Here is a 22,853-nt window from a genome sequence, read left to right as displayed (position 1 = left end):
GTACCACAGTGCTTCCTCCCTCCTGTTTTTGGAGTTCACGTGCCCATGTTCAGTTCATCCAAGTACACCTGGGTCAAAGAGCCTTGGTCAAGGAACTTCTTTGGGCCAAAGAAACTTAATCTCTGAAATGGAAATGATATTACTTACCCTAAAAGGGAGTTGTGAACTCCGTGTTAGCACGATAGAGTCTGCCTAACACACAAGGCTTTGAAAGATATGCTCTTTACTTTTGGTGTACATAACAGCACTTGTGTGCAGGGAGAGCCCAGGCTTCTCAGTGGCTCTCTGGAACTTCCTTCAGTGTCACTGAGACACCCATCTGTGAACACTCGATTGCAACCATCACTGCAGAAGTAGTGCTGCAGCGTCTTAGTTCTGCCTGTCAACCCTGAAAGGGATGTTGACCACAAGAGCCCAGGATCATCTCAGCAGTCTCACCATCACCATATGGAGTGACACATTGGTAGAAAAACTCCAGTATCCACACCCTGCCCCACTGCTTTCAGCATGGCCCCAGACCAGACTTCCCTGTGGGCCCACAAGGAAACAAACATGGAGAATCCCCATCCTTCAAGGTGGTACACTTCCTTTGCACTTCACCAGAGTGATTTTGGTACTGCAACCCTACTATCAGCTTGCCTTCTCTCTACTGTTACAGAAAGGTCTTCAGAGCTTGTGCCAAATGTGAATTTGTGTTTGCTAAGAAAGGTGAGCGTCCTTCACACCCATTTCTCTGAAGGATGAGTACCCCTTTGGTAGGTTATACCCAGGTATCTTTTCAATTGTCACACAGAACAGCCTTTTACAGAATTGTAGAAGACACATTTTTGTACTCAAGGAAAACCACCAAGACTACAGTTTCTGCTGCTATAAGAGAAGCTCAGCAGCCCGAGATATTTGCAAAACAAAAGGCAATCTTGTTTCTTCCCACCTGCAATTATAGTTTTACTGGCTTGTAAAGTGCACATAGAATTTGTGGTACATTCTTGTCTTGCAGTAGGGGAGCGGTCCTGCTGTGAATGTAATTGGCTTTCTAGCTTCCTTTAACACTGAGGTGGAAAGGCCTGAAGGGCCTTTACCCTTAGAGTTTCTCCGTGCCGAATTGTGTTTAAATCCCATACATCTCCCTGAATGCATGGTTCTATTAAGTCTTAGTTAGAAGTGGAAACAAGACTTGCCTCTGGATATAGCCCCTTCCCTGCCATATCTTGTCCCTTTGTAAAAGCCAAATCTCTCCCATTCCTTCTCTCCCCACCTGTCTCTTTAACTTAACTTACTGGTAGGGATTATTTTGAACCCTGTTAACCTCTGTTAAAGATATATGATATCTGAGTGTGACAACTTTATTCAGAGTATATCGTTTGGGTCACTTCCTCCCTTTTCCAGCCTCAGTTTTACACAGAATCTCTTCCCAAGCCAAGGAACACTAGACACATCTTGGACAGAAACTTTCTTACTTTTACTCCCAGCTCCTGCATGTGCTAGTGAAAGGTTGAGCTACACAATCTTTGGAGCTTCTTCTATCTCCCAGGGACCTGGTTTTAAGCTTCCTGAGAAGTTACTGAAATAGGGAAGCCACTTCACATGTGTTTGTCCTCCAGGGCTTTGCAGCCAGGTTGCACAGAACAGCTACAGCAAGGAGCCAAAGGTGCCAGAGCATGCCCAGGGAAAGGGCAAGACTGCCATGTGCCAGAAGTCAGCTGTTTTAGCTTTTTGTCAATAAGTAGCGATTTTAAGTATTGTTACAAGTAGATTCTGAAGGACAGCTTGTAACAATACATTCAGTAGATAATCTTACATTCTGTAGCAGGCTCTGAGAAATGCATTGTTAAGCAGTCCATTGTTTTAAACATCATAGAGGATACCTAGACAAACCTGTTTGGTACAGGTCAACCAGGCCTCATAGCACCACCAAAAGATGCTGAAGCTGACAGGACACAGCAAACTCTTTTTTTTTTTTCCCTCTTTTTTTCCGGAGCTGGGGACCGAACCCAGGGCCTTGCGCTTGCTAGGCAAGCGCTCTACCACTGAGCTAAATCCCCAATCCCGCAAACTCTTATAGGAAACCCTTTCCCCCTCAAAAGTTTAAAAAAAAAAAAAAAAAGACTGTATTCTAATGATTAAAAACGATAAGAGTGGGGGTTGGGGATTTAGCTCAGCTGTAGAGCGCTTGCCTAGCAAGCGCAAGGCCCTGGGTTCAGTCCCCAGCTCCGAAAAAAAAGAAAAGAAAAGAAAAGAAAAAAAAACCGATAAGAGCAATATACAGACCAGTAACAGTTGTTTATTATCAATATCAACCACAATGGACTGTCTTCAATGTATATTGCTATAGTGCCCTATATTGCATAAATTGGAGATATCTGTGTAACTGTGGTGATACATTTTGAGAAATGTACCATTTTCCTCAAGCAAATGCAGAGTCCTTGTACAAATAGATGGCTAGCTCACAGGAGGTAGAATCTTAGAGGGCTGCCATTGTACATTTCATGCATTGGTGACTGAAATGTTTAAATGACACAAGACTGCGGCAACTGTATATACACCTTAAAAATAAGTCCTATTTATACCCCCTAATCCTATGGCAGTTAAACTAATGTCCAACACTCAAACATAGGCCATTAAAATAATATGACTTCTGGTGCAGTTAACTAGTGAAGGAGGAGTGGGTGTTTGCCTCAGGGTTAAAAGCAGAGAGCCAGGGGCCATTTGCAGCTCTGGTGTATAAAAGAGAGGCTACTTAGGAACTTGTGATGCAAGGGACAGTAAAGCAATGGAGTTAGATTTTAAGGCTGGAGAATACAGGAGAGCAAGAAGGGTGTGACCAGAGGTCAAGGGGACAGGGAGAAAGTAGGCAAGGCAGTCAGAGGTAATAAAACTACTGCTCTTAGTTTCACATTTCCTGCCTGCTGCCTTCAGAGACAGGTCAATGTTCATACAGCAAGAGGCAGGAGCCAGAGAAGCCAGGATTCTCTGTCTTCTCATACCATCCCTGAGTTGCTAAGATACAGTCCCACCAAAGGCAAGGGGCCTGTTCGTTTAATTTTCCTTTCATAGTTGGTCACAAGAGAACAGAAAGAAACAGTCCCCAAACCCCATGACCCACAAGGACAGTAACAGTTTATCCTTCACCAAGTCATGTAATATCTCTGGTGCTTAAAATCTTTGTGTGTAAAACGAGAAGGCTGTACTAAATTATTAGATTAACAACAGCTCCTCTTTATTATGTGCTCAACAAATGCCATTTACTTTTATGTTAGAGGATTGACTTTAGGCCAGTCCTGTTTTGAATCTACATGGATTATCTCATTTGATCCTCAGAAGAGCCCTTTGAGATAGGTACTATTATTATCCATGTTTTACCAATGTAATGAACTTACTCAAGGCCATCCTGCTGGCATGGAGGAGCTAGAATTCAAACTCACACTCTCCTGCTCTAACAAACACTCTACGTTATTTTCAGTTTCAAATGTGAAATGTTTCAAACGCTTCAAAACATAAAGAATGGCTACTGTCAGCTTCATAATTAACTCTGGCAGTTGAAAGAGTCCCTGAGTTGTAGAAATGAGAACCACCACATTGAACTGTTTCCTTCTAGCACCAAACCTTTTCCTTTGTAGTAGCAAACTGCTACCAAGATCCTCTTGCTAGAGAAGCAAAGGCCTCCTCCACCAGGCTGGAGTGCCCTTGCCCTTTCCCTGGGTGAGGACAGGAACAATGGGTCAAGGGAGATAGAACTAGGCTTACAAACCCTCACTAGCTAAAGAGTGCCAGCCCCTACCCAGTGGTCAAGGAGACTCTGGACACATTGTGATCCTATTGATCAGGATCACTTTCCTGCCCCAGGTCCCCTAAATAGGCCTCAAGCCCCAGGATTATTAATAGGTCAGTTGTAAACAGTACTGTTGTGGTCAGATATTCTCATTCTGTCTGTACCAAGAAAACCCAGCAATTCTAGAACCAAGCACCTGAGTCACTCACTGAATACATTGTAATTTACAAGGAAAGCAGACTAATTCTATGTATTTAAAAAGCTTCAGTTCTTATTTTTCAAAAGTTTGGGGTTGTCACATTTGGTATTTACAACTTGTGTCAGGGTTTCCACTCCGTACTCCCTGTGTATACATTTTTAACTGACTGCTCTTTAATTCCCTCCCCTTCAGTTGGTGGGAGTCATTGGCATATGTCTGGAGTTCAGCTAGCGCCCCTCCCAGAGAGTGTGGTTAGAAAACCCAGCTCTTCTAGATTGCCCAAAGGTTCCTTTTGGAGGGACCAAAAGCAAAGTCTCTGATGCAGCTGACATTTTTTAGGTGTGTATACAATTTACCAAATTGTTGGCCACTTGGCTCTGAGTTGGTGGTCACAAAAGCAATTAGCAGCCCTCCCCTTCTGTCCCCAAAATATGAAATGGGAAGTGTGTTACTTGGCATTGGCCCCGAGTCCTGCTGGCATAGAGTCAAACAGCAGCACAATGGTACATTTGGCCACAAAAGGCTTTGGGATGGCAAGAGGGGCCAAAATAGTTGTGGCATAAGTTGGCTAGAATCTTAAGCAAATCTGACTTTAATTTAACATAGAGATAACACCCCCCACCCTCACCCAATACTGGCTGCTACTTCCTCTGTCTCCGTGGGATAAGAGATGCAGCCAGGAGTTAGTTCACAGGGGCATCTATATGTTTTCAAAGTAAGACACACAGTGGTCTTTACATAGGCTTTCTCATCTGCCTGGGCAAGATGGACTAAGGATAAAAAGACATAGGGGTAACTGGGGAAAGCTGAAAATGGATCTTGAGGTTTGAATTCCTTCTGTGAGTTTGCTTAAGCCACACTGCCTGAGCTTAGACTGGAGAGGCAGGCAGTCTGTCTCCTTGGGATAAGGAAGGATTTGGAACGCAGTGAATGTGAGGTCTTGGCCCCACTGTGTTTTCTGGTTTGTTTTGTTAGCAGAAGCAAGTTATTCTAGTTTCTTGCTTCTGGCTTTCCCCTCAGCACACTTTAAGCAATGAGTCTCCACCCCGTTGATGGCAATGGGGTGGATGGGATGGGGTAATGAAAGGGTGGACAGAGACATTGATTCAGCTTCCTAGGCTGAAGGAAGCAGGGAGATTTCAGACCTCAGAGCTAGCTTCTCAGTCCATCAAGCGTAGTGAGGGAAAGGGGATCACAGGGCTGAAGTTGAAGCCTCAGAGAAACAACCATGGCTAGAAGTTGTTAGCTGGGAAAAACCAGCTTTTGTCACTTGGAAATAGCAGGAGAGAAGCTATATAGAAAGAAAACCAGTGCAGTCACCAACTAAAACTAATTAGGATACATAAAATGGTTGAAATGGTACATATATTTTACGTTACATATATTTACCATTCAGTAAGGAAAAGAACGCCTTCCCTTTAAAAAAAACCAAGCATCTGCAAGCCCCTCAGGTAAGCGCTAACACTCCTTGACTGTGGGTTCTGGTTTATAACCTTGAATATTTACTAAGTGCTTGTCACTATGATGAAGCAAGTTCAAAACAAGACACACATTCTAGGTGAGCAAGCACTGAGAGAGCCCCCTGAGTCACAAGAAGATGTGCTTAGGAAGGCACACCAGCCCCACAGACCCAGCAGGGTCTGTGGTTCACAGGGCAAAAGTGTAGAGAGTACAACTTGGTTGGTTTTTTGTGTGTATGGGCAGAGGTAGGGTCTCACGTGTAGCCCTGGATGTCCTGGAACTCACTATGTAGACCAGGCTGGTCTAGAACTCAGATATCCACCTGGCTCTACCTCTCAAGTGCCAAGATTTGGTGGTTCTTGACAAAGCTCCTGTTAGGGCTTCCCAGAAAATGTCATCTAAGTTACTCAGTTCTTTTAAAGCAATCTCTAAGTGAAAGAGTCAGCCGAGAATTCAAGTCTTTCTCTTGTCATTCCTGGTTATGCTACTGTGAATAATGCTTGGGCAGAAGGAAATGCCCAAAAAATACAGAGTAGAATGAGTCACCTCCAGGAAGAAGGCAGAGATGGAAATGAACTCAGAGGGGCCATTCGTTCCTTCCAGCTATGCTATTGTGTATTTGTGAGTGGAACACTGTAATTAATTGCTGTTTTCTCTTTAGTACTACTTGGTCTTGAGTTCAAGTAAATAGTTGGCTTTCAAGTAAATCTTTAAATAACCCTGGTGTGTGGGCTTGCTTCAGCAAGACTGCGGAGGGGCACTTTAGCAAGGTTGCTGAGGCCGTAGCGTCTGAAGTCGGGCAGCGTGAGAATGTCAGCTGTGCCCCTCAGACAACCTCTAAGCCTAAGTATGTTACTTAAACTTGCTACAGCTCAGTTTCCTTCCTGTAAATCCTACCTCACTAGGGTGTGAGTTTAAGTGAGGTGCCCATGTGTGTGGTGCTGAGTGGAATGTTTAGCAATACAGAGACTGCCCTTAGTGCTGTTAGTGGAAGTCCTCTCCGATGTGAAAAATGACCTCTTGGCCAGTAGCACTGTAATGTTCCTTTATCGTGGCCCATCTGACCAGTTTCTTTCTTTGCTTATGTTTCTTGTTCTGACCCCCAGTTAAGCTGTCCGTGAACAGCAAGAACATGCTAATGGTCACTAGAGATTGTCTGAAGCGTTACACAGGAGATATCTAGGTACATGGTTTTATCTTCACTCTATACCTCTTTTCCAGCACAACTCCAGTCTTTTCTAGTTCACTACACCCCACCCTACTCCCATATTTCTGTCCCTGACATGGACAACAATTTACCCCACATGGCTGATAAGGAAAGTAAGTATTGAATTTTATTGCTATGTTAGTAAATAGTTAAATGTCATAAAAATGCTTTCAGATGGCCCAACAGAAACCATTGGTACTACCACAGGGGAGGCTGAGTGAAAGCAACAGTTGGTCTCCTTGGTACACTTTTCCTAAAGAACACTAGTATGAAGCAGAGTGTGATGGCCCAATAGAAAATAAGCAAAGCAGAACTACAAACCAACAGTGTGAGCTAGACATGGTAGCATACGCCTGTCACCTCAGGACTCAGGAAGCTCAGGCAGGCGTTTGGAGAGGTCCTGGGAGATCTCTCCCAGGAAAAAGTTCTAGAGCAGCTTGGCTTATAAATTAAGACTTCACCTCAAGAAACCAAGGGCCATGGGCCACATAGCTCAATGGTCAAGTTCCTGTCTATGACTGCCTAGCATGCTTGATCCTGGGTTTGATCCCTAGCACCAGAAAAAGAAAAATGATATTCAGTGAGGTGACATTGCTAACAGCATTGTGCCCTTAATGAAGGATTTTTCTGTTCTCAAAACTCAGTGTATTCTTAGTGATAAGTTTTTCTATATGTTGGTGTATACAAATATGGATATGCAAATTATAGTTTTTATTATCATGTATTTAAATAAATGATCTTTCCAAAATTTGGAAATTCTTGGTAACTCCATTTTTTATTTTATTTACTTCAGATACATTCTTACTTGATTGTAACTATATATTTTATAGGATGCCCTATGATGTGTTCTCCTGAAATCACCTTATATAAGAATTGAGATCACTATACCAAACTGCAGTTCTTGTTTGTTTGAGAAAAGATTGCTGTCTAACTCACTGGTGTCAGTTGTCCTGCAAAGACGAAAAAGTAATGGCCTGGGATGGGTAAAGGTGGGGGTGGAGAGAGGAAGGCAAGAAGGCAGCTTGGCCCCAAATGGCTTTGGAACCCAAGAGAAGGGAGAACTGACTGCCCCAGACGTGTTATTTTTCCTGTGGCTTCCACCCCCACCTCTTCCAGTCTGAGCTATGAGTACAGTTGAATTTTTCACCACAGAACTTGGCTATGCTTCCTAAGGGACTCCCCCCCCCATCTTTCCATAAATTATAGGTTTGTACATGAGAGCAGAACAGATGATTCTCATTATCTTTTGGGTTGGGTTCATGTGTGTATGTGTGTGTTTGAGAAACCTCCTGCTGTCCACTCTTAAATGTATATAGAAACTCAAAGCTGGAAAATTTTTGTTAACAGGAGAGCCTGATGACCAATGAATTAGACTTTCCTTCTCAACAGGATGATTTTAACTTGACTTATGTCAACTTCAGGAAACTGGAAGCCAGGCTCTATTTACTCACAGCCCTGATGTTAGATACAGTACCTGACAGACACCCTGTGTTGAAGCCTCTTTATGTGTATCTGCTGATTTGTCATTTGACATTTCAAAAATACATTTTACTTCCATAAATAACCAATTCAGATCACTGAAATAATGGGACAAGTCTAAAGTGTTAACTAACCCCAGGATATAGAAACCACTTATAAGTAGTTATATAACTTATAAGGCTAGAGCCACTGTATAGTAGTTACTCTTTTTGCTGCCATGATAAAACACCATGACCAAAAGTGACTTATAGAAAAGAGGATTTTATTTTAGCTTACAGATCCATAGAGGGTCCATACTGGTGAAGCATGGCAAGTAGGCACAGGGAACTGAGAGATCACATCTTTAGTCACACATAGGAAGCAGAGAGAGAGTGAACTAGAAGTGAAGCGAAGCTGTAAGCTCAGTCCTTTCTAAGTCACATGCTTCTTCCGACAAGATTTCACCTCCCTAAGATTCCAAACAGTACCACCAAATAGACACCAAGTGTCCAGATATGAAAGCCTATAAGTGTATTTCTCATTCAAAGAGCCACACACTGCTAATGGTTAAGCATAGAGAACTCCTATGTGGGCACTCCTTTTGCTTAGGTACCCAGTCTAGGTGCAACATAATGTCAGGTCAGGGAAAAGAATGAACTGTGATACACTGGGACTTATTCCCTGTTGGAATCCTAAAATATTCAGGTTAAGATTCTTGAAGAAAAAGGTCCTCAGGGAACAGCACAAAGAAAATGAGAAAATGTGGCCTACACAGGAGCAGAATATATTTTACTTCAGGATCTGATCACTTTGTCATTCACAGGCATAATGGAATTAGAGTGAGGGAAATACTTGAAAAAGTACTCATGACAGAATATGAGGAAGAAGAAAAGCAAAAAAGGGCAGGTAACATATTTAAAGAAGCAGAGTTAATATTGTGTATTCATTTCGAAAGAAAAGTTGAGGGATTTGCAGAAAGAGCAAGCAAGGATGGACACATCGTCTATTCCCAGAAGAGACATAACATTCTGGACTGTAGAAGCAGACTTCAAAATGGAGGGAGAGCTGAAGTGAACGAGAGGCTGGAAGAAGAGTTAGCCATGAGCAGAGAAAGGGCAGATACTGTGGGAAGCATGCTAGAGAGATGGGAAACTGGCTGAGGAACACAGTCTTATAATCTAGGACCTTCTGAATGAGACTGCCATCAAGGTACCCCCAAAACTGGCCTAGAAAGTGCTATAAATTCCCAACTACAACCTTGTCTTGGAGTCTAATGAGTCACATATGTATTTGTCTGCTGTCTCCTGCCCTAACCTTGACCAAGTCCTACTGAATTAATACCCTCTCTTTCTACTGGACTGCCTTGGCAACTCTTTTGTTCTTGCTGTACTAAAAATAGTTCCAGGGACAAAAGGGATGAGATACATGAAAGGCAACAGCTTAGGATATGTTAATATAAGTCTTTCTTGTTCAGGACCAACTAATCCATCTTCGGAGCCCCTAGAACTCATGCTTTTTGATGTTGGCATTTTATTCAATGATTTATTGATGGCTGACCCTTTTACTGTATTTCATAATTTGAATTCAAATTTAACACATGTAGTCACTCTGAGGATTAAATCCTATGTTATTTCTGTTGTTTACTCTAAATAGACAGGATATTGATTGCATAATTAAAAAGTTAATGTTCTTAGCCTTGTTTACCTAAGAGTGACTTAAAGCTAAGATTCTGATGTGTGGTATGATGTCTTTTTGTGTGTCAAACTATATAATGTTTGTCAGGTACATGAGGCATGGCAGGAACTTAAACACAAAATGCATATAGTAAGTCACTTTAAATATATGTGTAATGTGTTGTTCTGTTTTAATTTGAGCAAAATGCTTCTTGTCATTCTAGAGTGATATGCTTTTTCTAAAAATGTTCTCTTCGTGCCTGACAGAGTCTAGCATAACCTTGACTTAGTGTTTCCAAAATGTGGGATAATAAGAATAATTTGATTTGTGCCAATGACCATTGGAAGAGTCCATTGGATTCTATTGTTACTCTTGTTCTAGAGATGAAAACCTTGCCAGGGAGGCTTGCTCTAGATCACCAGTCAGTACATTCAAAGTTCAGGATTTAGGTTCAGGAAGGCTGTCGCCAACAGCACTCTTGGCTTCTAAGTGAGCAGGGGGCGCCTCTGGTTCCACAGACTGTTGGCCACAGTGACATGAGTTATTACAGTCATTTTATGTATGGATTAAAATACTTTATGGGAAAAGAAGGTGTCCTTTCATTCCTCTCTATTCTTCAGGTTAAGTTGGGTTTCATTCTGGTCCTGCTAGGATTTGAATCTTTGATAGTTAATGTCTCCTTTTCAACAGAGTTGATGTTAGCAGTGAGGCCAGCAAATAGAGAGGTGCTCAGGCGCTCGCAGGGTCAGCTTGACTTCATGGCTTTTGACTTAAGATATTCACAGAATACTTTATTTTAAATAAATGTATTTAGAGTGCCCAAATTGTTTAATTTAAACAAAGTTTTGAATAAACCACATACATGGAATGCAGCTGTGACACGGTGACCATTTATTTTCATATGATTGAAGTTTTAGAAACACTGTCATTATCAGGCATTTTGAAACTCACTCTAGTATAATGACTTTAGCTTTCAATGGCTTTTAACCTGTAAGTTACTTTCTTTCTTTCCCTCTGTTGGAATCCCGTGTGCTTCTATCAAAGAAGTTCCCGCAGGCTGGAGAGATAGCTCAGTTGATAAAGGGCATTGCAAGCCCGGGAACCTAGGATCAGTCCCTGAACCCACCAGGCATGGTAGAACCCCTGTTCTAGGGAACAGAAACAGAAGGATTCTGCTGTGTCCTGCCCAGGCAATGTAGCTGAATCAGTAAGCCCTAGGTACTGGTATGAAATCTTATCTCAGAAAAGAAGATTGGTGGCTCCCGAGGAGTGACACCCAGGATTGTCCTCTGATCACACACAAGTGCAAACACATTTATGCTCACCTGCACATGTGCATCTGCACATACACACATGTACATACAAAGACTCCCAATGTTCCTCTGTGGACTTGGTGTTTTCACCAGATCTTAATAATGTCACACCCATAAAGAGGTCAGTTTTAAACACTTCTTTTTCATGAACTAACTCCATTCCTACATTCTTTGTAAAATGACAGTGATAACAGATGATAGATTTTAGTGCGTTGTTAGAATCTTTTATGTGGCAAAATAAACACTTGAAAATTATTTTTTTAAGGGAAGCCAATCTCGAAAACACAGACTCTGAGGGTCTTTCCTGTCACTCTGTATTTACAGTAGAGTCCTTCTCGGTTGCCTAGCAGGCTTAAGTACCTCAGGAACAGTGATGTGGGTTTATGCCAAGCTTTACTTCTAAAGCACAGTCAGGCATCTTCTTCAGGGATGTTATTAAAAAGGCCTCTGCTTGCGACACTCTTGTGTCTGTCCCCTATGTTTATAGTTTTGCTTTCCAAAATAGCTATTCTGTCCTTCAGTATCCATGAGTGATTACCTCCTACTATTTCAGATAGGTATCAGCTACCTCATTTTAGAGCTGTTCCCTTGGCTTATAGTTTGTTCAGTACCTATCTTACACAGGCCTACCACCAAAACTCTCAGTCCTCACTACATTGATGAATGTCTACAAAGTGTACTGTTAGACACTTACTCTCAAATGGCTTGGTTCTCATCTTCCCTTAATGTAGGAGATAGCTCTGGCAACCTGAATTTGTTGGCTTTTTTATCTCCAGAGTCTTTGGTGATAATTTAGTTTTCCAGTGCTCTTGCTAGACCACCATCCAATCCAGCTCTTATGGCTGGGTCGAAATGAAAAATCCACCATTAGCCTCTGATATTGCAGTGTTCAGTCTTATACAGTCAGAATAGACTTAAGGTCAGAGGCAAAAGCTCTCTGGAGTTCTTTCCATTCTGACTTGGGCCAGCCATGGCTTTGGAAAACAGTTACAAAACAAGACTTGGACTCCACATTCCTGTCTCAGTCACTTTCCCAGGGGAAGACGACGACATGACCTTCTGCCTGGCACAAGGTGTGTACCAAAGCCTGTGATGGTGAAGTCACAGATGTGAACGCTCTCAAGTTGAGAATGTATACATCATTGCGAGTAAGCGTGCCAAGCTGGTGTAACAGGTACCAAGACATGGATATGGGTCTGCCTTTTAGTCTTAAAAAAAATCTATCAGTGGAAAATAATTTTTGTTATTTGATTACAGCTGTATAGTTAGCCAACTCCTACTGCGATGGCCCAGGCCTTCTATAATATTTTAGAGAAATAAGAAAAGAAAAGAAAACAAGAGTGCATTTCTGACTGTTTGAGAGCCAGGCTTCTGTCACTAAGCAATGAAGTAGCTCAAATAGCCTTGCATAAGTGGGAATTTGTGGTTTCTAAAGCCGCCCATTCCCCCAAACGACGAAAATATGCTGTTGGCATTTGGCTGTTCCTATGTTTTGCTCTCCTTAAGTTTCTTTTTAAAGGGGTTTGAGTTTAAAGGCACAACCACTGAAAAATGCAATTTAATCAGAGAACTGTGAAAGGCTAAGCCCAGAGTTAACCCCAGGATGCTCTGGGCTGTTTTGTTAAACCAAAGCTTGGAATAAACCTTGGTCCCAGGGTATGCTAGCAAGCTAGAAGGAAGTGGAGAGTTAGGCCAGGGACACAGGGGATGGGCCAGCTTGGCTGTGAGTGCCACTTACTTAAGCCCTTCCCACTGGGAGGCCAAGCAGCTGATTTACACTGGGAAGAACAAGAGAAAGGCAAGGGGAGTCAGTAACAGGATAGGAGGGTGACTAGGTGGGAGTACTGTCACCCACACTGCTGTGCATCCCCAGAGAGAACTCCAAAGGCCTCCCTAGTCCCAGTTCACTCTATGAACAGCCTTGGGTTTACCTGACCAGAAAGATATGTGATGGCAGGAGTTTGGAATTGTGATTGATCGCTAGAGATCAATCTTTTAGGGAGCTTAGCAGAGAGGTTCACAGCCCAGCCATTTCTAGACCTGAAATGGAATGCTAATATGATAATGATGACGAGGACATAGGAAATCATCTGCCTGGCAGGACAGCTACCCCTATACTTGAGAGTTTTTGGCCCAGCACCATAGTCAACAAATAGATATACATACCAACTGCTTCTTTTCTGTGTGCATAGAGACCATGGCTCATTCTCCAAAGTATATCAGTGTTTACTCTGTTTTTTTTAATTTAATTAAATAATCCTCAGAAATGCTGGTTATTTGGAATGCTTATATAAGATTCCATTGCTACAGTTGACTTAATTTTCTCTCTGCCTTTTTTTACTGGCTATTAAAGGTTTTCAGTTTTTTCTTATTATAAAGAATATACTCTGATATATATATATATATATATATATATAATTGTGCAAGAACATTTATTTTTTAATAATAAGATAAAATTAGATTAATTACTGAAGAAATGTGAACTTTTCCAAGTACCCGGAATATAGTTATAAGCCCTTTGTGTCACTAGAGCATTAACTAATGTCATTTTTAAAAACATAAATCCAGTCATTTCATGGGGAGAATGGTGTCTCGTTGTTTGGCCTTGCATGCTTATTTTCTGTTACATATAAAGCTAATTTTTATATGTTTATTACCATATATATATTTTTAAAAACCTGATAGCTTGTGCCTAGTAGGAGCAGGCTGTATATTTTCAGTTAGCTTATATATTAACATGACCACATATATGGTATTTTCCCTGTTTTTGTCATTTGCCATTAGATCCTACCTTCCCCTTAGTTTTTGGAGACAGGGGTTTCTCTGTGTGTAGCCCTGACTGTCCTAGCACGTACTTGTAGACCAAGCTGGCCTCGAATTCGTAGAGATCCACCTGCCTCTGACTCCTGACTCCTGCTGGGATTAAAGGCCTTTACCATCACTGCCCAACTGCCCATTTTTCTTTTTATGACAAGTCAGTTTAAATCAGGACTGTCCAGCAAGAACATTGTTAGCCATTCATGATCTGAATTTGTTGTATGAATTAAATTATGATATACACTAAAAGCCATGAGACATTTGTTGTATAATAAATAAGTGGAATTACTCATTGGTAGCCTTTTTAAAATAAGCTATTATTAGGTCCGCCCTTTCTCCCTTCTTAATTCCAGCGAAGATCATTTTTGTTCCAGGGATGTACTTTCTGGGATTCTATTCCATCAGGGCATCCTCTCCCCAGGTGATGCCTTTGCTCTTGTTGGCATCTGGGTAAGAGAATGCAGCAGCCTGTCCTGTCTTCTCCCAGACCCTGGAGGTATGGTGCAGTCTCATGCTTGCCTCCCTTCCACAGTATGGCCCTGGGCCCTTAGATTTTTTAATGTGATAGTTTTAGCTAAACAAGCGTTTTACCCTTTACATGTTCAGATCTGTATATTTTTCTCCTTTTATAATTTCTTCTATGGCCTTCAGCCTGTAGAATCCTTCCCCTTTCTCAGAGAAACATCCACCTCCATTTTCTTGCCCTTAGGTAGTTCATCAGAGCCAAACGTGAGCTCAGGGCTGTGTGCTGGCTGGTGTGTGCAGGACTCAGCGCCACCTCCAGACTGCAGTTTCTCAGAATGTGTTTCGTATGTTTAGTAATTTAGTGCATGTTTGGAAATCATCTTAATTATTGATATGAAATAAGGCTACATCTTCCCCTTTTTCCCCAATGGGTAAATTACTTCTGTCTTGTTTTCAATAACCCATCTTTCCTGTGGTGACTTGATAAATGTACCATGCTCCTTTGAGTATTTGAGCAGTCACTCGTGTTCCTTAATAACAATTTCGATGCCAGCATCAATCATTTACACCTTACATGTTGCATTCCTGTAGCACATGTCTGTCCTCATCTGTCTTCACAATGGCTGTACTTATGCCTTTAACGTACCTTCCGCTCTTTGATAAACTCTGGTGATCACTGCATCAACCCAGTTTTAAATTATTTTTAAGGATTGCACTTTATGTTGAATTTTTTTAACATTTTAAGCAGTTAAAATTATTTATGTGGGACTTGAGAAAGCACATATATAGTTTACTTAGATGACTATTAAGTTAAAGAATTAATTTTGTAGTCTTCAGTAAGACTGAGTGGAAACAACCAAATGCTCCAGAACATCCCAGGCAGCGCTTACAGAGTGGGGCACAGTCTGCAGAGCTGAGGCTTAAAGGCTGCACACTCACGTACCCAACTTCGTCTCTACGAGGAGCTGAACATGCCCCACATGTTAAATGTTTGTGTGCTTTTTACACTACATAATCACCAAGAATGCCAACCATCCCAGTGCTAGAATGTTTTTCCAGATCAATTCAGAAGTTGCCTGTGCTGGCCTTTCTGGCTACCCACAAAATTTACCCAATGTTGTCTTGCTATGCAGAGAGCTGACAAGCACATCTCCCAGGAGTCATGAAGCATATATCCCCTGGAAGTCCTCCTGAGCTGCTTGTGGTGCTCCCCTGGCAGCAGCTTCTCCATCTTCCTCCTATTCAGACCCTTAAACCAGAATGCCCACTGTTCAGTGACTTCCCATTGGTTTGGATAGGACTGTAATTCAAATGTTTGGATCCGAAGCCTGCCCTAGGAATGTTTTTGCAACGTTCAGTTTTAGGTTTTAATGCAAAGGCTAAATGTGCTTAGACAAGCCTAAAATTGAAGTGATGCAGAAGCCATTTCTCCTCCCATGACATGTCATCCTTTAGAACTGTGGAAGGCATCAGAGCTAAAGGAGACATACTGGGGGCCAAAGTCAAGTATGCTCCAGATATAAGGTGACACTTGAGCCAAGCGTGAGGGTCTGTGTCTTAAGGGAATTGTGGTTGAAATGGAAAAAACAAAAACAAAAACAAAAACAAAAAACAAGCATTGAGGTCAGACGGGCCTGAAGAGAACTGCAGCTTGACGCAAGCTGAAGGTCCCTGATCACTCCAGTCAGTTCACTTGTATGTAAAACACAATAATACTGATTTGGAAAAGTTGCAGTAAGAATGAGAAATAAATATAGAAAGCGTCCAGAAGCTATATTCGATAATAGCAGTGAATGGTAGTTTTGAGGATTGGACTTGACTAGGGAATAAGAAGCAGGCAGGAGAGAGCAGAAAATGGGCATGGTGAGAGAACACTGTACACAAGTGTGGGCAAATAGCCGTGCTCAGCTTAAAAGCAAGCTAAGGAGGATAACCCTCATCCTGCAGGGACTGAAGAAACTTCAGGGACAGATGCCAGCTTTAGAAAGACACAAGGCTTAGGGAGGGCTTAAGCTCTGAGATTCAAGCTTTTTACACTTCCAAGTTGGGTAAGCTATTAATGGTCCCCATTGACCTGCCAGTGTTTTAGGTGTCTCACATGCGTTATCTGAAGAGGGAAATGAGTTCAAATGAGGCAGTGACTATCGGAACTAACAGTTGGATACTGTGTGAGGGTGATGGTGAGAGAGTGCTGCTAATGCTATCGTTATTTGTATCATCTGGTCCAGTCTGGGGTTTGTTAAGATCAGAGAGGTTAGAGTGATGACTGGAATGAAGGCTGAGCAAACAAGTAGGAAAGTTCTACCTGCGTGGTTTAAGACTCCCTTACGATTTCTACATTTGCACTGGGAGGAGTTTGTCTAGTGTTTATAAGACCCCAGGATCCTTCCCAGCACTGTCATATGTAATATACTCTGATACGCACGCACGCACGCACGCACGCACGCACGCACACAGAGGTTTTAAATAGAGAGAACTCTGAACTCCTTCCCCTAGTTTATCTTAACTGGTGTGCACCTGCTTGAAATTTCACTTGCGCTCTCGTCGCTATGGAGAGTGCACTATGGAAAACCAAGTGGTATCCCTTTTCACTTATGCATGCTTACGGAGGCAAGGGCTAAAACCTCCTCATCAGATTCTCCTGGTCTGTATTTCTCCCTCATTAGAACTGCTAGCCCTTCTTCTGGCCTGAGGTGACAAGGTACTTAAGGGGTGTATGATCCAGAGGACATTAGGAGTTACCCCTGATGGCACAGTCTACCCTGGACCTGCTAGGAGATTGCCTGGGTCCTGGTTTCCTTTTCTAGGACTCTTTCCCCTTGAGAGTTTACTGAAGCTCTGAACATGGCTCACTTGGGCATGGCATTCAACATGCCTTTCTCTTTGAACCTAATCTTATCTTTAATTGTCCTCCTGTTGTAAAACCCTAGTTTCCATTTCTTTCTGGAGGCCAAGGCTAGGGTGGGTCACTTGTTACGCTGACTTTTTCTTGGATTGACATTGAAGTAGGAGTAAAATCATTGAATTGGAAAAATACTTCCTCTGTGCAGTTGCCCCAGGAGTGGGAAGTGAAGACCTCAGAGTACAAGGAGAACTTAGTTTGAAATCTAACAATACTGTCTCTCTGCCTTTTAAAGCTGATCATTATTATAAATAAACAACAAAACCAATAAAACCACCATGCAAAACTGCTGCAGTTTACCTAGCCAACCATGTTAGCAAAGCTACAAAGGTACAGGCAGAGGATGAAGCCAGGGAGAGCCAGGGAGAGCCAGGGAGAGCCAGGGAGAGGAGGTCTGCTTTAACAGGGCTGCAAGGGAAAACCTCAGCCACCACCAGCTAGATCATAGCTGGAAGAGAATATCAAAAATGTTCCAGTGAATTCTTAGAAAACACAGTATTCATCCTCACTGATTGCCTACTAACTCCCAGTCTAGTATTGAAAGAGATAAGATTAAATGTGCAGAATTAAGTGATAATTATATAAACAAAACCGACCTTGAATTGCCTGGCATTAGATATGGTTGTTGGCTCTGCACCTATCGTATAAATTATTCGAGTTGAGTGGGCAGTGTTACCTTCCAAGCCTGAAGAACTGAAGCAGGGAACATTCTGAGGAGGCTGCCAGGTCTCCCTGGATACGAGCATCAAGTCTGCTGTGGGCAAGACAGGTTCACTGATAGGAGCTTGTTAAATGTTGTTAGGAGCAAATATAAGCATAGGCTATACAGAACCAAAACAGAGGCAAGTTTTCCATATTTTAATACAAATATACATATCCAAATTGCATATATTACTGAACTAGACTCTGAACCACAGCATTATGTTTTAAAATCCAGCTTTTCTTACAGCCCATCCTCCCTGAGCAGCTTTTGTTAACTATCGGCAATTTGTGTCTTTCTGGGCAATTCTATACTTCCTACCAAGGCTGGTTTTTAAAAGTGGAATCACAGTGTGCTATCTTCTGAGGCTTCTGTCTTCCTCTCAGCAGCCTAGCAGTGGGCACTGAGCATCTGCGGCGTTTGGGCACATGTGCACGTCCAGTACTAGTAAAGGTTTGTCTCGTTCTCCCCAATTGGCTGCATGCTATGTCAGATCAGCTAGGTAACTTAATCTGTGTGCACTTGTTGTCACTGCTGTAAGGATACTTGCTGGTATGAGCACTCTACACTTTCTAGAACACTATGATAACTTCAGTTTCATTTTTTCATTGTGAGGTAGAACATCTTTTTATGTCGTCACTGTTACCTATTAAACTTATATTTAATTAAATTATTGGTCCTTTTCTTGTCAATTTAGAAAAACCTTTGTATAATGTGGAAATTGGCTTGTTTCATGTAAATAAATATTTTCTTGGGTTTTGTCATTTAATTTTATAAATGATATATTAGTTTTTTATTTCATATATTAAGATTCTTCACTTTTGTAGCTTTTCAAAGTAAAAAGTACTTATTCTACATGAATATTTCCTTGAATACATTTTTAAATTTTTACAATACTTTTATGGCTTTCTTTTTGTATTTAAAGCTTCAGTTTATTGGGAATTACAATTTTATAAGTCTAGTAATTCAGCTTTGTTTTTGCCATTGATCACTACCCAGGTGCGACAGCATCATGTGTTGGTTAATTTACCTGTCCCCACTTTATTGTGCACTGAATTTATTGTGCACAGATATCTGTGTCCCTATCCTGGGTCTTGAGAGGCCTGGGTACAGACACCATCAACAAGCCAGGCACTTCTGGAGAAACAGAATGTATGGGAATCCTCAATGTGGTGAGTGGTGTTTACAGCCTGTTGTCACCTTAGACTGAGACTTAAAAACCACCAACAGCCTCAGACAACGGCATGGACATAGAGAGAGCATCAGTCCAGTTTATGTTTGGGGCTTGTCTTTCTTCATCAGTGACCTAGAGATTTATTAGATCACAGCCTTCTAGCCAGGAACTCACTTTAATTTCTCATTTAATCCGGGCATTGCGGGTCCCATAAAAGCAGCTAAGTAATAATAATGTTAAGTGCTTACACTGTGCTTTCCATCCCCAAAGTGCTATCTAAACACTGACTAATTAAATGCCTTGATGAAAGGAGCTGCGGAGGAGACCCCGTATCTGGTTGCACACCTGTGAGGGGCCGGTCCTGAAAGGGCCTGCTTCTCTCTGAATGGCACTCAGTGAGCAGGAGAATAAAAAAGCTGCTGACATTATTTCACTTCTGTTGAAAATTTCCTAGGGTATCTTCTAATTAGCCCTGTTAAACTCACCTTTTATCTGTCTCCCCAGATATTCCCTTTCTACATTCCTGGGGCTATTCAACTGGTCCCTTTTGATGTTTCCCCCCATGGTTAATCACAAAATCATAGACTCTTCAAATGAAGGGGGGATCCTTGTTGATCACTTAGTTTTGAATGATTTAGCACAATTACTCTGTTTTGTACAAGAGGAAACTGAGGCATGGAAAAGAACATACCCTAAGAAAAGTCTTTCAGATCTATGGGGACATCCCTGGGAACAGAAACCAAGATTGCTAAGTCCCATTTTGAGTCCGAGCCTCTTTCTCCTTTCTCTCTGTGAAATGTCTGTGTTACATTTCTGGTTTCTTGACATTTCGGCTCAGTCTCTGCTCACCCTCCCCGCCCTGTCACTTCTTTTCTTTCCACATCTGTCTCTCCTGACTCTTTCAGCTCTTCTTTATGTGATCAGGTAAAGTTGATGCTGTCTTTCTTCTCTCTCCCTTTCAGTAGAGAATCTTAAAAGCTTCTTATTGTCCCCGACTCTTAGTCCGTTCTGGAAACTCCAGTGTCCAGTTTCCCTATATTAGTTGTGTTTTCCCTATACTAGTTGTGTGGGATTATCTTTATATTGAAAATCCTCAAAAATATGTGACTTTTTAAGAGAATTTTTTGTGGGGTTGGGGATTTAGCTCAGTGGTAGAGCACTTGCCTAACAAGCACAAGGCCCTGGGTTCGGTCCCCAGCTCTGAAAAAAAAAGAAAGAGAGAGAGAGAGAGAGAGAGAATTTTTGTGTTGTTGTTCCCTTAGCCAAAGGTAGATCACGTACAGATCAAAACTATTAGTGCAGCCTAGCAGGCGTGGTGGTATAGGTTTAATCCCAGTGGAGGCAGGTGGATTTCCTTGAGCTCAAAGCCAGCCTAGTTTATATAGTGAGTTCCAGGCCAGTGAACTAGATATAATAATAACAACAACTACAACAATGCATGAATGAATGAATGAATGAATGAATGCATGCATGAAAGCCTGGGCCTCCTGGGTTACATTTCCTGCTTTTACACGGAAGGCAAATAGGTACATAGTGACCTCAGAGTGCCTGCCTAGTCAGAACCTGGCCTGGCCTCTGACCACTTCCTAGTTTGAAGCACACTTAAGAGAGGAAGCCAGAACTGACACTGGGAAGCTGGTGGTTGCTTCCTTTCTTTGGGTCATAATTTTTCATTTATTAAATAAATAAGGTGAATTTAACTATTTGGATCTCTTCTCACTATTTAATAAGGCAATAATGCTGGACCAAAGTGACTAGTAGGAAATTAAATCAGATTTACCTCAGTAACTCACTAGAGAGTAGATTCTGCTGGTCATCCTTGAGGATTTCCTGGAACTGTCCCAGTTTTAAATATTTATAGCTATTTTCCGTACATATAATATGGAGACTACTTAGCCTTCTAGGCTTCGGTATTGGAGCTCATAGCTGTCCTTATTCTGCAAGAGCTTCATTCATTCTCAGAGTGCATGGCTTGACTGCCCTGGACACAGTACATAAAACTGTGAAATAGGCCCTGTCCCGTTACTAGTATTTTTTCATCTGGGGTTTGTCTTGACCATTCTAAACAATGGGAGAAAATGAGATTAAATCCTTTTGTCTTTTATTCTTTAAGACTCCAGCAGGAAGCAAACTGAGGGGAGTAATTATGAACACTCACAAATCTACCCAATGACATTAAGCCGCATCAAATTATCACAATTTCCAAAGTCTTAATAGAAACCGTCACACTTAGGAGAGGATCAGATAAGAACTCTGGTGGTGTCATAATCCCCCTCAGTACAATGACTGATGAGCCAACTCAGTCCTGGTGTGCAGTCCTGGCGTGCAGTCCTACCGGGAGGAAGCAGGGTGGGGCTGGTCAGAGAAAAGGAGTTTCGTTCATCAACACCACCAGCTCTGAGCCTGAAGGAGGGACTCAAAGGTGAATTACAGAAGAGGAGAGGTTTTTCCCAACTTCGTGAAGCAGGAATCCCCATACAGTTCGGTGGTGTGCTTCTCTGCTTTCGAGGGGGTGTGAGTAGCATTTAGAATGAGAGTACAGAATGCTTCCATTGTGAGTCAGATTGTCAAGCTTGGGTAGAGCTCTCCATGCTGTTTTGTGTTTTGTTTTGAAACAAGGTCTCACTCTGTAGCTCAGGCTGGCCTCCTGCATTCTTGCGTCCTCCCTCAGCCTCCAGTGTTGGAACTGTAGACAGTCACACTGACTCAGCTGGCCTGGGTCACTAGGCACCTCTCTGTGTGCCTATAAATGCTGAGAAATGGCACACGTTTACAAAATACGATTGTTTGAGGTCGTCTAGCCAAGAGAATACAAGTTGAATTACAGTAGAAGCTGGGTTGTAGCACATGACAGGTTTCATTGAGCCTGCTTGGTTTTGGTGGATCTGCTCAATATGAACTGGATCTTGTGAGTAGGCTTTTAGGGTAGGATCGTTTTTGTCCAGGGCAGCAGTCCTCTTTATCACAAAGTTCCCAACAGTTGTCAGAATCTCAGTGTTGTATAACAGCCAAGGAATGCTTGCTTTGATAGGGGTGATGAATCAGAAGAAAAGCAGTAGTGGAAAGAGCCTTTTTCCTGTGCGACTTCTTCTTGTCCTTCTCTTTTCCTGGTCTGTTACGAGTGCCTCCTCCCCCATCCCTGTGGATCATGAACTTCATAATGGTGCTCTGAGGGTAAACAACATAAAAGAGTGGTAGTGTCCTTCCTCCAATCCCGCAGTCGCTATTGGCTGCAGACCTTGAACATGACACTGCAGTTTCCTGGAGCCACACATGAGCAGTAAGCAGCGGTTTCTGAAACTGTGGTCTGGAGAAGGCAGCACCAGGTTATTTTTTAACTTAATTGTAATTTTTGATTGGTCTGCAAGAAAGTAAATCAAATAAAGGCTGTTGTCTTAGTCTGCAGAAAGCCTTAGGCCTCAAATTCCAACGCTGACCATCTTGACCAGAATAGAAGAGGGGAGTGTGTGGATCCCAGATTGGAAGTTCAGCCAGTCAGCCTTCATGGGCTGCTCTTGCACCCAGAGAGTAAGCATACTTGATATTCTTCTCAGATGACTGAGTCATGTAAAGTGAGATTTGACAGTCTCTCGAGTTATGAGAATACTTGAGATGATTTAAGTGAATTTTTAAAAGGGAAGTCTAGTTGTCAGCTTGATATTACATTTTGTTCTTGTCCAACAGCACAATAAAATGATATAATTTTAAATCCCA

The 22,853-nt window shown here is 42.0% G+C and overlaps 1 protein-coding gene across 12 annotated transcripts in view; it reads left to right on the top strand.

The window, feature by feature from the left end:
* Plekhm3 (pleckstrin homology domain containing M3) overlaps positions 1 to 22,853 on the top strand; it is a 159,082-nt gene that overhangs the window by 102,214 nt on the left and 34,015 nt on the right. The window contains exon 7 of one of the 12 annotated variants that reach the window (XM_063267901.1): positions 1 to 22,853. This exon is cut by the window's left edge and continues 6,035 nt beyond it. The exons of the other annotated variants lie outside the window; for them this stretch is intronic. The gene's annotated coding sequence lies outside the window, so the exon portion shown is untranslated. 12 annotated transcript variants of the gene reach the window in all.

This window comes from Rattus norvegicus, chromosome 9, assembly GCF_036323735.1.
Source record: "Rattus norvegicus strain BN/NHsdMcwi chromosome 9, GRCr8, whole genome shotgun sequence".
Taxonomy (NCBI): domain Eukaryota; kingdom Metazoa; phylum Chordata; class Mammalia; order Rodentia; family Muridae; genus Rattus; species Rattus norvegicus.
Note: the sequence above shows the minus strand (reverse complement) of the source record. Positions and strands in the feature narration are given on the sequence as shown.